The sequence below is a fragment of the Ambystoma mexicanum genome, chromosome 10 (genome assembly GCF_040938575.1).
Source record: "Ambystoma mexicanum isolate Mex_15411 chromosome 10, UKY_AmexF1_1, whole genome shotgun sequence".
NCBI lineage: Eukaryota > Metazoa > Chordata > Amphibia > Caudata > Ambystomatidae > Ambystoma > Ambystoma mexicanum.
Genome location: NC_090932.1, coordinates 1,304,675,766 through 1,304,688,929, shown reverse-complemented (window position 1 = coordinate 1,304,688,929; position 13,164 = coordinate 1,304,675,766). Strand labels below are relative to the sequence as shown.

The 13,164-nt window shown below is 46.7% G+C and overlaps 1 protein-coding gene across 2 annotated transcripts in view; it reads right to left on the bottom strand.

The window, feature by feature from the left end:
• Window positions 1-13,164, bottom strand: part of POLE (DNA polymerase epsilon, catalytic subunit) — an 867,587-nt gene that overhangs the window by 703,964 nt on the left and 150,459 nt on the right. The gene's annotated exons all lie outside the window — the stretch shown is intronic.

Below are 13,164 nucleotides of genomic sequence, written 5' to 3'. Positions count from 1 at the left end.
ATCATGCCTTGGAGGGAGCAAAATGGCGAATTCTATGCTGTACCCTACTGTTTGTGCAAATCTTCATTAAATGTAGACCGTATTACAGAATGTGCCGTACGGGCACTACATTTGACTACTGCCTGGCCATTGATTACCCAAATGTAAGCATCAAATGGTAGATCAGAGAACAACCGCGACTCTCGAAGAAGGAAGCATCCAGTGAAAAACTATTTTTGGTGTTTTTTACCTTGGCCACAAACATTAATGTCAAGGGCTGAACGTACTCTACTTTTGAGAGTTGTGCAGTAAAAACATTGTCATCAGCATTTACAAGTACCTCAAATGTTAAATATGGTATTTTGATTGCAGGGTCCTTCGTTTTCTTTGAATGCATGTAATTTTGGGGTTTAATTTATAAAGAAAATGATAGGGAAATTACATCACCCTGTCTCGTTCACCTCAGAATATTTCATTTACTTAATTTTAAAATGATCATATTCTTTAGGTTTTTCAGATGTGTTCAAATCCAATTGGTAGGGAGAATTTCATTTTGCAAATCTTACCACCTCTATCCTCAGCCTCCTAGCACTACTACTTCATTCACTGCGATTTTCTTCATGGACTTTGAAAGCAGGTGGTGAGAAGTCACATTCACCTTTGCTATGGGAACAATTGACACTTACATTAAGGTTACCGTGTGGAGAGACCTCTCCCCTTAGTGTTGGCACTCATGCTTTCCTATGCCAGCACTCCCACTTTATGCGGTGTACTGCCAAACACCAGTAGGGTCCCTTTTGCAATGTTGTTTTGGTTTCAGTGTAAAGTCCCTGGAGCTATCAGTACGGGAACAGGGTTCGAAATCGCTGGGAGCTTCTACCCTAGGAGAGCTTGATTAGCTTGTAACAACAGCTACCATGAGCTACTTTTGGCTCTCCAGGCTAACTGGTGCATTACGAACATGCAGATGTGACATTAACTGAGTGTTTGAGAATGTTAATAAAGAAGAATGAGGGCACATCTAGGTCAAATTTAAACATAGTGCATCATACATAATAGCCAATAACTCAAACTGTGCTGTGTACTCACTCCTGGTTCCCCAGCGGTAGTTCCTGCTTATTGGATGATGCCAGACACCCAGTAGCTGGTTTTAGCTCTTGCTCATCGATTGTTAATTTCAAGCCCTGCAGGAGTGGTCAGCTCCCTTTTATGACTTTTGTATTTTACTGTTTGCATTACAAGCCATTTTCCATGGAGGGCTGTGGGGATCGCTTATCTTTGTCCCAAGTAGCATTTTTGCTACTTTTCAGGCATCCTCTGGACAGGCTGATAGCAATTGTTACTTTTTGAAATATTTTCTGGATGCATTATCCAGGCTGCCTTTTTAGCCATGATAATGCAGTTACAGGAACCATATACTCAACATGGCCTCACCTTAGGTTGTACCTACTGTTCAAGATGGGTTGCCCATTGTTTATCGTTATTCTACCTTGCCAGGTGGGGCAAGACCCACTTTCCTCGTGCACCTTAGCGTGCTTCTTGCAAAAAGCCCTGGAAGGCTCTCCTTTGTGTGTGAGCTGGCAGAAAGCGGGAGAGCAGCTGGTGTGTGCCGCCAATCTGCATTCCTCGAGAGTATTGGATTTTGCTGGGTAGATTCTGGGAGGTGTGTGACCTTGAAAATATGACAACTTTGTGTCCGGCTTTCATTTCTTACCCCGCACAGTGCCCCAGGCATGTTCTGGTACTACCTAATGGAACAGGCTCATTACTTCTTCCATGTGTATGCTGAGGGCTTGGCCCACCCACATGTCTGCTGCCTACCTACCTCAAACTCACCCCAGCCAAGAGTGAATTCATCCTAACCTACCGCCACCCTTGCTAAACAACAACTTATCCAAAAATGGCTCAGTGATATGCGCCTAGGTAATTAATCCACAACTCAGATTCAGCATAATCCCCAGGCTTCACCACGGATAGGAGCAGGTCCTTCCAGAAACACAGACAAGAAGGCCCAAACAGCCTGGCTCACTATGTCCACCCTTTGCAAAATCAAACCCTTCATCCTTATGGTCTTGCACACCGATGGGGGAAATGCCCTCATGACTGGGTTAAACACAAGAGGTGATGGCTGGAAGGTTTAGAATTAATCTGAACCTCTAGCATTGCTCTGGGCAACCCTCCAGACCATCGTTCTAGGCCTGTCAAGCCATTACAGAAGGGCAAAGACCATATGCAAATCAGGCTTGGTCACAGTCCAAAAGGGGCAGTCCAGCCAGAACTGCTAAGTCACATCCCTTCTGCACAAGACCACAAGCATCCCCAAACATGTTTTGGCCTTAAACCGAGCTCTTCGTTTACACTGACAGATAACCAAACAACAAAGGAACTGATAACATTTGAGGAACGCATTATGGAAGAAATACAACTTCGGAAAGGAAGGTGTAATATGAGACACAATCTGACCAACCAACCAACAAAGGGCAGCTCTCAAATCATTGTGCTCCAATAGGGAGTTGGTTATTAAGCCTGCCGACAAAGGCGGCGGTATAGTTGTCCAGCATCAGAACCAGTACCAAAGGATGGTTGTCGGTCCTCTTGAGAATGTGGAACACTGTAAAATACTGGACCGAGACCCCACGCAGGCCATTAAACAAGAGATCTTGGAAACCACAACCTTTGGTTTCCAGAGTGGATTTCTTTGAAGGAATTTGAGTTCCTTAATGAGTCAAGGAAGAGTACCCACCTTCTACGCACTCCCTAAAATCCAAAAGGATCCAACCACACTCCCCAGGTCAACCTATTGTCTTGGGCTGTGGGTCTGTGCTGGATCCATCAGTACATTTTGTGGATCGATTTCCAAAACCAGACAGCATTTTGTGTGAATCATAAATACGAGACACAATGGCTGCCATTCAATGCTTTGAAGGGGAAACATTCAACCATGGACAAGGAGCCCTTGTTACAATTGACATTAAGGCAGCATAGACTAATGCCCCTTTGCAGGGCGTAAAAGGTTGGATAAGCAGGAGCTAAAAGCAGCTTCTGGGTATCCAGCATTAACCATTGGCCAGGAGCTACCACTGGAGAACAAGGAGCTAGTACATCTCGTTCCACCAATTAACTTTCACATAAAATGGAAACATAATGTTTTCCATTATTTATGACCCCTTATGCATTACATTTTTTATAGAAGTGTCCCAATGTTCATTTATAGATTATACCAAACATATAGAGTTACATTAACATTGGTGTGGTTGTCCAGCATCAGCTGGTCTGGGGAGCCAAAAGTAGCTGCTGGTAGCTGTTGATGTCAAGCTAACCAGGCTCTTCTAGACTGCAAGCCAGGGCTGAAAAGCTCCCAGCGCCCCTTAATTTCGAACTCTGTATTGAGTGTACAAGAGAGTCTCTAGTGCATCATAATCTTCAACAGAGGGTTCCAGTGGATTGTATCCTCGATTTGATGGTAATTGCACTTACCCCCAACTATTTAATGTTTTACTTGTTCATGTTTAACTGCCAACAAATGTCCAGCCTGTCCTTTAGCATCACTCCCTCGGTGTGACTTTGTTGTTGCAAGATATCTCCCGTCCTATAACCTACCCTGCAGCCCTCCTAAACCACAACCAGAGACCTAGAAAATGGGCTCCCGAGACACATGGCCTAAGAATAGTGACCATCTGACCGAGCAAAACATAACTTACTCCGGTCCTACCTGTGAATCTACCTCAGAATGCTGCTACCGCAAAAAACAGGAGGACAACCACTACCAGCTCCATCCAGATCCAGAATGTAATCTAGGAACAGTGGGCTCTTAAGAGTAAATCATCCACTCCAGACACTCACCTCTCATACCGCTATGCTCACTCTCTACTTTACAGCAACGCACAATAGAGCGCAGCTATACCACTCGATCAATTTCGGCCTAGCTGCACACATAAGAACAATACTCCATGAACACCTCAACATCCTGCTAGAACGCAGCTATTCCCCAAAAAAAAAAAAAAAAAAAAAAAAAAAGCCTAGCTGCACACAAACGTCCTACACAGGCCTAATGTCGCCAGAATGCAGTCTCGGACACCAACTACCTGACCGCACACATTCGACTCATCTCGCAATACCACCGCAACTAATGTTAGGATGCAGATACCATCGGCAAATCACACTAACTGCACACATATTGAGTACACACAAGCACCCTATACGACCCTACTCTCTCGACTGACCTGACTTGCGGTCCCCAAGGGCGTTCAAACCACAAGCGCTTTGGGATCATACCAGTGATATATAAGGTGCTATATAAATGCCAAATAATGTGTTTTTTTTATCAGCAAGTGAGCTGGAAGGATATGGGCACGGCCTTTGCGTCAGGCCGGTCCATTATTTGCCTGGTTTGAACAGCTATGTCTTTACTCCCAACTCTCTCTTCTTTAACAACATACAGAAGTGGCAGAGATATATAGATAATGTCATCTTTATATGGACAGGGACTGAAGACAATTTGGCAGAATTCCTTGTCTGGATTAATGGGAGGAGTAGCCACATACAGTTCACTCATACAGTTCCACTGTGGACCAAGTGGGGCAAGAAGAAAGAGGAGACAGAATTGGAGGGGATGTATACCGTGTTCTCCCAAATTGATAGTCACTGGTCCCATGGAGGGCTTCACTCCCCATGAAAGCCACCCGCCGAGTACCAACCCCAGGGGGATTATCGGATAGCGGCCTCAATTCCCTGGCCTCATGGGAATGGGCTTCCCCCTATGGGAACAGTGAAAATACCCTGGGATTTGTTACACCTGTGACAAATGTGAACACCTAGAGACTATCTCAGAGGTAACATTAGGTTGAAATACTTGAAAGTAGGTGCGGATGGAGAGGACCTATGGAGCTTTTACAAAAATGTTTCACTGATCTTACCTTATGAACCAATATCAAACATGAGGTGGAATCTGTGGAACAAGGAGCACAACTGATGGGAATTTAACTGTGCTCAGAAAGTTGTTTGGCCGTTCCGGAGCAGTTTTTTCTGAAATTGACAACATGATCACTTACATCTGGGGTCCTGGGCTTTTGGGATATTCTTAATACTTACCCTCTTCATCCATGGCCATGGGTTTCTGCAGATCCCCATTCTATCACAGTTTGCTATAGACTTCCATTGGCACAAATTCTGCTTTCAACTCTTCCTGGATTTTTCAGATCACAAATCTAGTACTGGAGTACTCTGCAACTGTGGCGTAGAAGTCAGAATTACCTGGCTTTTCGCCATAACATTAGCTCTGCCGCTATATTTTGCCCCATTATATTCTTCTGAGCACGTTTACCACCTTGGGAAACTCCACCTGAGTTTTAAGGGATCGTTACCAAAGCACTGACATTTTTTTGGAGTCCCGAGAAATTCCTAAAACACTGAAATTGGAGCATGTACTGTATTTTTAAGTCTATTAAACTCCAGTCGAGGAAAGCATTCAAAGTTACACTTACAACTGCTAGTTATGATTTTATCTATCTTCTAGAATTGTAATAAGACCTTAAGTGGCTTGTACTACAAGTCTGGCCTAATAGTAACTTTTGGTCGTCATCTGGGATAGTTAAAGTGGGAACCCCTTTTTCTAGTTCTCGGTGTTATACAAATATATGGTGTACAATTGTAACATTTATGCTATTTGCTAGAGGGTAAAGGATATACTGTGACTTTTCTTTGTGGTCTTTTGGGTCCCAATTAGGATGGTATTAATGTATATTTAATTTGGAAATTGAATATCAGCTGCGTAAGAAAATATACTCCCTGCTAAACTAGGAATTATATTTTTTTAAAAACAGGGTGTGGCTGCATAAACTGTCCTGTGTGCAGTGGCACATCTAGAATGCAATCAGGCACAATGCACCATTCAAACACTTGCCACCCAGTTAGGCAAGTTCACCATATTTAAACATTCAGTGCAAATACTCAGATTGTGAATTAAGCAGTGAATCCCAGAGACCCATTCATGCATTGTGCCACAACTGGCTGTGGCTGCCATAAACTCCAAATTAAGAGTCTAAGGAAATCCAATTAGTTCCATGCTTACCACGTAAACACAGTATCTTTGCAGAGTCACACTGGGATTCTAAATCAGATTAACCTTTTTCAATGGGGACTTGCAGGAACAATCCTGTGTTCCCTGTATATGATATGATATGATATATGATATATGATATGGCATTTATAATGTGCCTATACACAAGTGTTTCAAGGCGCGACGAGGCAAGGGAGGGGGAACAGAGGGAAGACGGGCAGCGATCTTACTAAGCCAGGTGTCCTTCAGATCGCGCAAGTGCAAGGGAAGGGGGAAAAGGGAAAAGTGCAAAGGGGAGGGGGAGGAGAAATTGCAGTACATGGGATACTAAATAAGATAAATAAAAGAACGGCCAGCTGGTGGCAAGTGCGGGGTGAGTGCATGCATAAGTGCTGGCGGGGGGACTGTAGGGATACAAAACAGTTGCCAGGGAGGCACTGCAGGGGTGCAACTGGCAAGGGATTGGGCCCGAGATTAGATGGGTGGCTACGTAACCAGTGCAGTCTCAGTATCAGCCAGGACTTCAGCAGGGGAGAGGGGGAGAGAAAGCAGAAGCAAAGGAGGAAGGTTTTCAGGTGCTTCCGGAACCGAAGATGGTTCTCCTCAAGTTTCAAGGAGGCAGGGGGCTGTTCCAGAGGGAGGCCCCAGCCGAAGAGAGATCTACCACCAACTTGTTGCTTGGAGAAGCGACTGACCCTGATGGAGTTGGAGGCGAATGAGCGAAAAGCTTGAGAGGGAAGATATTTAGGAAGAGAGAGTTGAAGGTATTGAGGCCCCAGGACCCAGAAGGCCTTGTGGACGATGCAGAGGGTTTTGAACTTAATCCTCGCAGCCACTGGGAACCAGTGCCGAGATTTCAGTCCTCGAGAGATACGATCCCTGGGCTCGAGGGCAAGGACAATCTCGCAGTCCTGTTCTGGATGAGTTGCAGAGGGCGTAGAGTAGAAGCAGGCAGATTAAGAAAGAGGCTGTTGCACTAGTCCAGCCTAGAGAGAACCAGAGCACTGGAGACAGTGAGCTTCTGAGGGAAGGAGAGGAAAGGAAGAATACCTCTGAGGAGATGCAGCTGGTAGTGTGACTTCTTAGAGAAGTCAGAGATATGAGGCAAGAAGGAGTGTGGAGTCGAAGAGGACACCAAGGTTTTTAGCCTTGCAAGTGGGAGCAGGAAGAGGGCCAAATGAGGCCAGCCAGAGAGCTACAGGAAAGGAGGGAGTGGGTGTGCCGATGAGAAGGATCTCAGTCTAACTGGCATTAAGGCAGATGTCATTGGTGGCACACCACTCCTGGATAGCACACAGAGATGAGGGACGGAGAAGAGGAGGCCGAAGGTAGCCTGAAAATGAGCTGAGTGTCATCCGCATAGAACTGAAAGTTGGGGCAGAGAGCGGCAATGCAGTGGGCAAGGAGGGCCAGGCATTGGTTGAACAGCCAGGGAGAGAGGTTAGACCCCTGGGGGACACCACAGGTAGAGAAGATAGCAGAGAGAAAGGATCCAAGTTGGACCTGGGAGGGTCGGTCAGAGAGGAAGTCAGCCAGCCATGCCAGGGCCTGACCGGTGATACCCAGGTTATCACAGAGACAATTTACCAGGATGGCATTGTTGACAGTGTCAAAGGCAGAAGAGAGATCAAGGAGGATGAGGACACAGGGGGTGTTGGAGTCATGGTTGGAGAGCAGGTCTTCACAGATGTTCAGGAGAGCAGTTTCCATGCTTCTGGCAGCTCTGAAGCCAGACCGATGGTCATGAAGACAACCAACAGATTCAGTGTGGAGATTAAGCTGGGAGATGGCCAGTTTCTCCAGGAGCTTGCCCAGGAAAGCAGCGATGGAGATTGGGTGATAGTTAGCCAGGCAGGAGGGATCGGCAGAGGGTTTCTTAAGAAGAGGGTGCACAAGGGAGTGCTTCAGGGGGGGATGGGAAGACTTCAGTGGCGAAGGAGTGGTTGCAGAAGTCAGCCAGGGCAGGAGCAAGGGTGTCAATGTGGTCCTTGATGGTTTTGGAGGAACAGAGCTGAACCTGTTTTGACGAGACTTTCATAGATCGGACTTGTCTAGAAACCTTGTCTGCAGAGAACAGGGGAAAGGCAGAGAAGGAGGGAGGAGAGGTGGCTGCAGAAGGGTCAGAGAAAGAGCAGGGAGTATAAGGAGGTAGGGGAGAGGAGTAGAGTGAGAACAGGATGTCCTGAGTTTTATAGATGAAGTGAGAAGCCAGTGCCTTGCAGAGGGCCTGGGAAGGGACAAGGGAGGTAGAGACTACGGCAGGATTGGCCAATTCCTTGAAGATTTGAAAGAGTTCAGCCGAGTTGTTAGATGCCAACAAGACGTGGCCTTGGATATGAGCTCTCTTCTTGGTGAGGACAGAGAGCCGGTATTGCCATTGGAGCAGGCGTCAGGCCAGTTTGTCAGAGGATGTAAAAGAAGCACGCCATTTCCTGTATCAGATATAGCCGCGTGGAGAGGGCTTTGTCAGGATGAGTGTCAGCCAAAGGGGGAAGGGCGGGGTGAAAAAGGGGCAGCGAAAGCCTCGATACACGCTTCATGGGTCGGATGGCAGAAGGTGGGTGGCAGTGATGGAAGTGGCTTGGCCTGTGGGGTAGAGAGGGTAAAATGGGAGGAAAGGAGAAAGTGACCACTCCAGGAGAGGGGAGTGGTGAGAGGGACAGAAAGGGGAAGGTCTGAGGAGATCAGAACATTCAGAGTGTGCCCTGCAGGGTGAGTCAGGCCAGAGGGGAGAATAGTGAGGGAGAGAGAGTCGCCGAAGTCGCGAAAGAGTCCAGAGGGAGGACAGGAGGCATCGAGGTGGATGTTGAAGTCTCCAGAAGGAGGAGGAGTTGAGTGGTCGAGGCCAGGAGTGAGGAGGAGAGGTCCGCACACTCAGAGAGGAAGGAGAAAATCTGACCAGGTGGCCGATAGATAGTAGCCACAGTAAGGGAATGGCTAGGGGAGAGAGAGCCTGCAGACGAGGCATTCAAAGGAGGAGTAGGCCTACGTAGGAATGACAGAGGCAGGAATCCACTCGGGGAAGATCAGGGCTACACCCCCTCCGGAGCGGTTGGACCTGGGCGTATAGAGGATCTTGTAGCTGTCGGGGAGGAGGGTGTTGAAGCTTGTGACAGAGCTGGCCATGAAGCATGTCTCGGTGAGACTGAGGACATTGAGGTCAAGTTCTTCCAGAAGGTGGCAGATGTCGGATGAGTGGGACAGCTGAGCGAGAGTTAAGAGTGCCATGTGGAGAAGGTTGCCATCCTTGAAGGAGTTCCAGGGAGGGGTACAGATCAGAGGTACGCCCTACAGAGGTGTGGAAGGAGCCCGAGGGGGGGCAGAGGGAATGAGAGGGCAAGGTAGCTGAGGAGGAGGCAGCAAGGGGAGGCAAGGAGGCCGTGGAGGGTGGAGAGGGGAAGAGGGAACAGCAGGAGAGGAAAAGAAATTGATGAGGCGCGGGAAGCGTCTATCAAAGAGATGAAGGTTGGCCTGAGGGCCTTGGACCAGGACGGTCCCATTTCAATAAACATTAATGATGACCTTAGAGGAATGGAAGCAGGCCAGAAGGGCATCCCACCGGGTGCCCCCATCAATGGGAGAAGAAGAGAAAGAGCACAGAGATCATATGTAGGGTCCATAGATCTGGCGAGGGAACGACAAAGAGAATGTCGGTGAGAGTTTCCTTGGAGGAGGAACTGGTGTAGGTGTCAGCGATAGGGAGGCCTGGGTTGGAGACCAGGATATCCCTTTTAAACTTCCTCCTACCAGATTTCGTGAGGAGGGCAGGATAGTCACTAGAGAAACAGTTAGAAAAGATAGGAGAGACCGAGAGCACCATAGAGTAGGAGGGGAGAGGAGAGAGGTGGAAGGGTGAGGGGAACACTAGGGAAGGACACCTGGCAGGGTGAAGGCAGACGAGACAGCAAGAGGCAAGAAGGTTGAGCAATAGGACAAGATGCCGGTCAAGTGGCACAGCGAGTAGAGCGCCCGCTTTGACACCCGTGCAGAGCCTGTTAACGCAGGTTCGAATCCCGGCGGGGCCAAACTCAGCCTTTCATCCTTCCGAGGTCGATAAATGAGCACCACACACCGTGGGTAATAATAAGCAGCGCTCAGATACCTGAGGGTTTGTAGCGCTATATAAAAGCCTAATTATTATTATTATTATTATTATTATTATTATTAAGATGACAACACTCAGGATTAAGAACTATCCGAATGCATGTTTTAAGACAAGGGGAAAAAGCCAACTATGTTTGAGAATCCTGAATAGAGGGAGAAAGGCCTTGGTTTCACAATGCAATTTCATTTTAAACATAATGGCTGCAGCAGTAAATTAACAAAGGAGCTGCCACCAACCAGTGAATCATAAAGAGCCGAGCAGGGGGACCTGCTAGACTATAGAGTGGCCTTGGTTGCTCCACACTTGGTTTCTTCGGTCCCATGGACACAAAGACTTAGTCACCAGGGAGGCCCTCGATAGCAACTCACTTGTGAAAAACCGGACGTGAACCAGAACAGAAAAGCCAAAAAGATTTGGGACTTTTTGCCACATATTAGAAGACATATGTATCAACAAAGCTGCCATACGCTGCTGGCTTCCTGGGAACTGTAGGCAGTGGTTTTAAGTGAATCTGCAGCCCTCCCACCTACGACCTCCCTCCATAGAGAAACTACAAATTTTTAGAGATTAGACCAGTGTGTCTCTTGGTTGTGGTATCTTGCTGAAGTAACGCTGTTTGGGTGGTTACCAAATGTATTGCATATATGTATTTTTACATGTATTGCACTATAGGCGACGTATTCACTTGGAAGTTCAGGACGTCTGCAGGCCCATGTAAACTGTCATCTTTTCCCTTTCTGCTCTTCAATTAATGTGCACCCTCATCACCCTGCTAACAGTACAGAGTGCGGTGGCCTATTTAGGAAGGAAATGCAGAAGGAGTCCAGAGACTGTGCACACGAGTGTTTCTGTATTTCAGGGTACCCCAGGTCATCCTTCTGCCAGGCAGGCAGGGAGGACCACACACTATGCTTTCTTCTCCGTCAATGGATTGCATGTCTTTGCCTGTTCTAGAAAACCAACCAATAGTAAGACTGTCGAGGGGCACACAGCTTTGACATGAGCCAGGAGGAAGAAATACGGCACATGTGTACAGAATAACAGTTGAGAAATGCATTTTAGCCAACTGGGCCTCCAGGTTAACTGGATTTATAGATATGCAAGAATGTTCCCAAGAATGTTCCCTGGCCCACACTGTTAGAAATCACCCACAGAGATTCAAATATGGCTGAGCACTTCCTTTGTCAATATCGGCTTGTTCTTCCCCATCCCCGCCCCCCCCCCCCCCCCAACTCCTCAGGAGGTGCGAGTGAATGGTTCCATCCTGATTTGAGGGAATGCCTCCCTATTGAGTTTCAAGGCATTCTTCAGTCTTGACGCAAATTCCCCTGATGTGGGTTGTGTTTATATTGGTCTCACCTTGAGACTTAAAATAGCAATGATTGTACTGATGGCGGTAATAAAGAGGGGATTAAGCATATTGAGCAAGCTACGTCTTTGATATGAACATGCTTACGGGATTACAACAAATATTATGTAGTTTAGAGCAAGTCTTTACTTAGTGAAGAGTAAATATGTATTTATCAGAGTGGCTTGTAAGATCCATCACTTTAAATTGGGTTTCTGTTTACCTTATTGGTGCAGGTAGAGACACTATAGAGTGCTTTACGGTTTTTGGTACGTGATAAAAAAGTTAAGCTAGCACTGTAAAGTGATTAGGGCGAGAAATGGGCCAGGAATAATGCAACACTCCAGAGGGCATTACCCCTGCAACCTGGCTTCTGTAATCACTTAAAACAAGCGCCTCAGAAAACAAACCACGGATGCACATGGTTCTCAAAGCATCGTTTTTCATCAAGGCGTGCATGTGCACGTGCATGTTTTGGGTATAGGTCTTGAAGGAATCAGGCACTGGTTTGGTACATTCTCAGAGTGACGACCATGACGAGGAGTGAATAGTGCCGTTACTTATCAGTAATCTTTATTATTCCAAGCCCAAGCCTCTCGTCAGTGCCCCTCGCCCCTGGCCCCTGAGAACCACTGTGGGTTTTAACTGCTTGACACTCAAACAGGAAATCACAGGGAGTCTAAATTGCATTGTGTCACGTCACTCGGGAGGTTGGAAGCAGGCAGTGGTGGTCCAGAGAAAACATAGCTGCTTCTGCCTTGAGAATAGGTTGAGAGGGAGAAGAAATAGTGTAAACGTATACTGCCGTCTGAGTGTGTTCTGGTTGGAGGAAGTACAGTTATTTAAATTAATTTCCTTGTGTTTCTGGAAGGCGGGCCTTTCCCATTTCCAGTTGTCGAGTGAAGTCTTCTGAGCACGGATTGTTCTCCTTTGACACTTGGCAACATTCTAAGCAGGGCTCAAGTAGAGGGTACACGCGTGCCGACGGAGTCCCTCCATTTTTTTCAGAGGGCACCTTAATATGCTAATGTATGATGCCACATTCAATTGGTATGTGAATGAGTCCCAGAGATTTGAAAAAAGCTTTTGTTCGTACTGTAGTGGGGCACTTCTCGCTGATTATACAGGTGTGAAAGTGCTGTCCTACTTTCTCTGGGTACCTAACAGAGGAGGCTTGCTAAAATATGGCTCTTATCACGTGTGCTTCGCTTAAGATTGAGATTGGATCTCATTTTCAATAAATCAAAGCTATATTGTTGTAATAGAAAACGTGAATTTTCAATTTTTAATCGAGTCAAACTTGAAACCTATGTGCGCATTGCTTAGCGCCATTGAAAACTGGTTATCAGCGTCGAACCTTACATTTATTTTCATCCCAAAGATAAACCTGCTCCGGGTCAGAGGGAAGCGGAAGCAGGATTTGGGCTATTCACTATTCTCGTGGGTATGGAGAAAAATATGGGAATGCATATCGAAGAAATCTAGACGTGCTAGATTGAATCTGATTCATGCAAAAGACCAGAACCTTCGCCATAGCTGTCCTAGATGCAACAAGGATTTGGCGAGTGTTCTGGCACAAGATCGCGGACTGCTCCATAATTCAGACATTTTGGTGGGAGGTGGTGATAAAAATTAATAATCTCCTGGGAGGGTGCTATGAATGCATCCCGAATA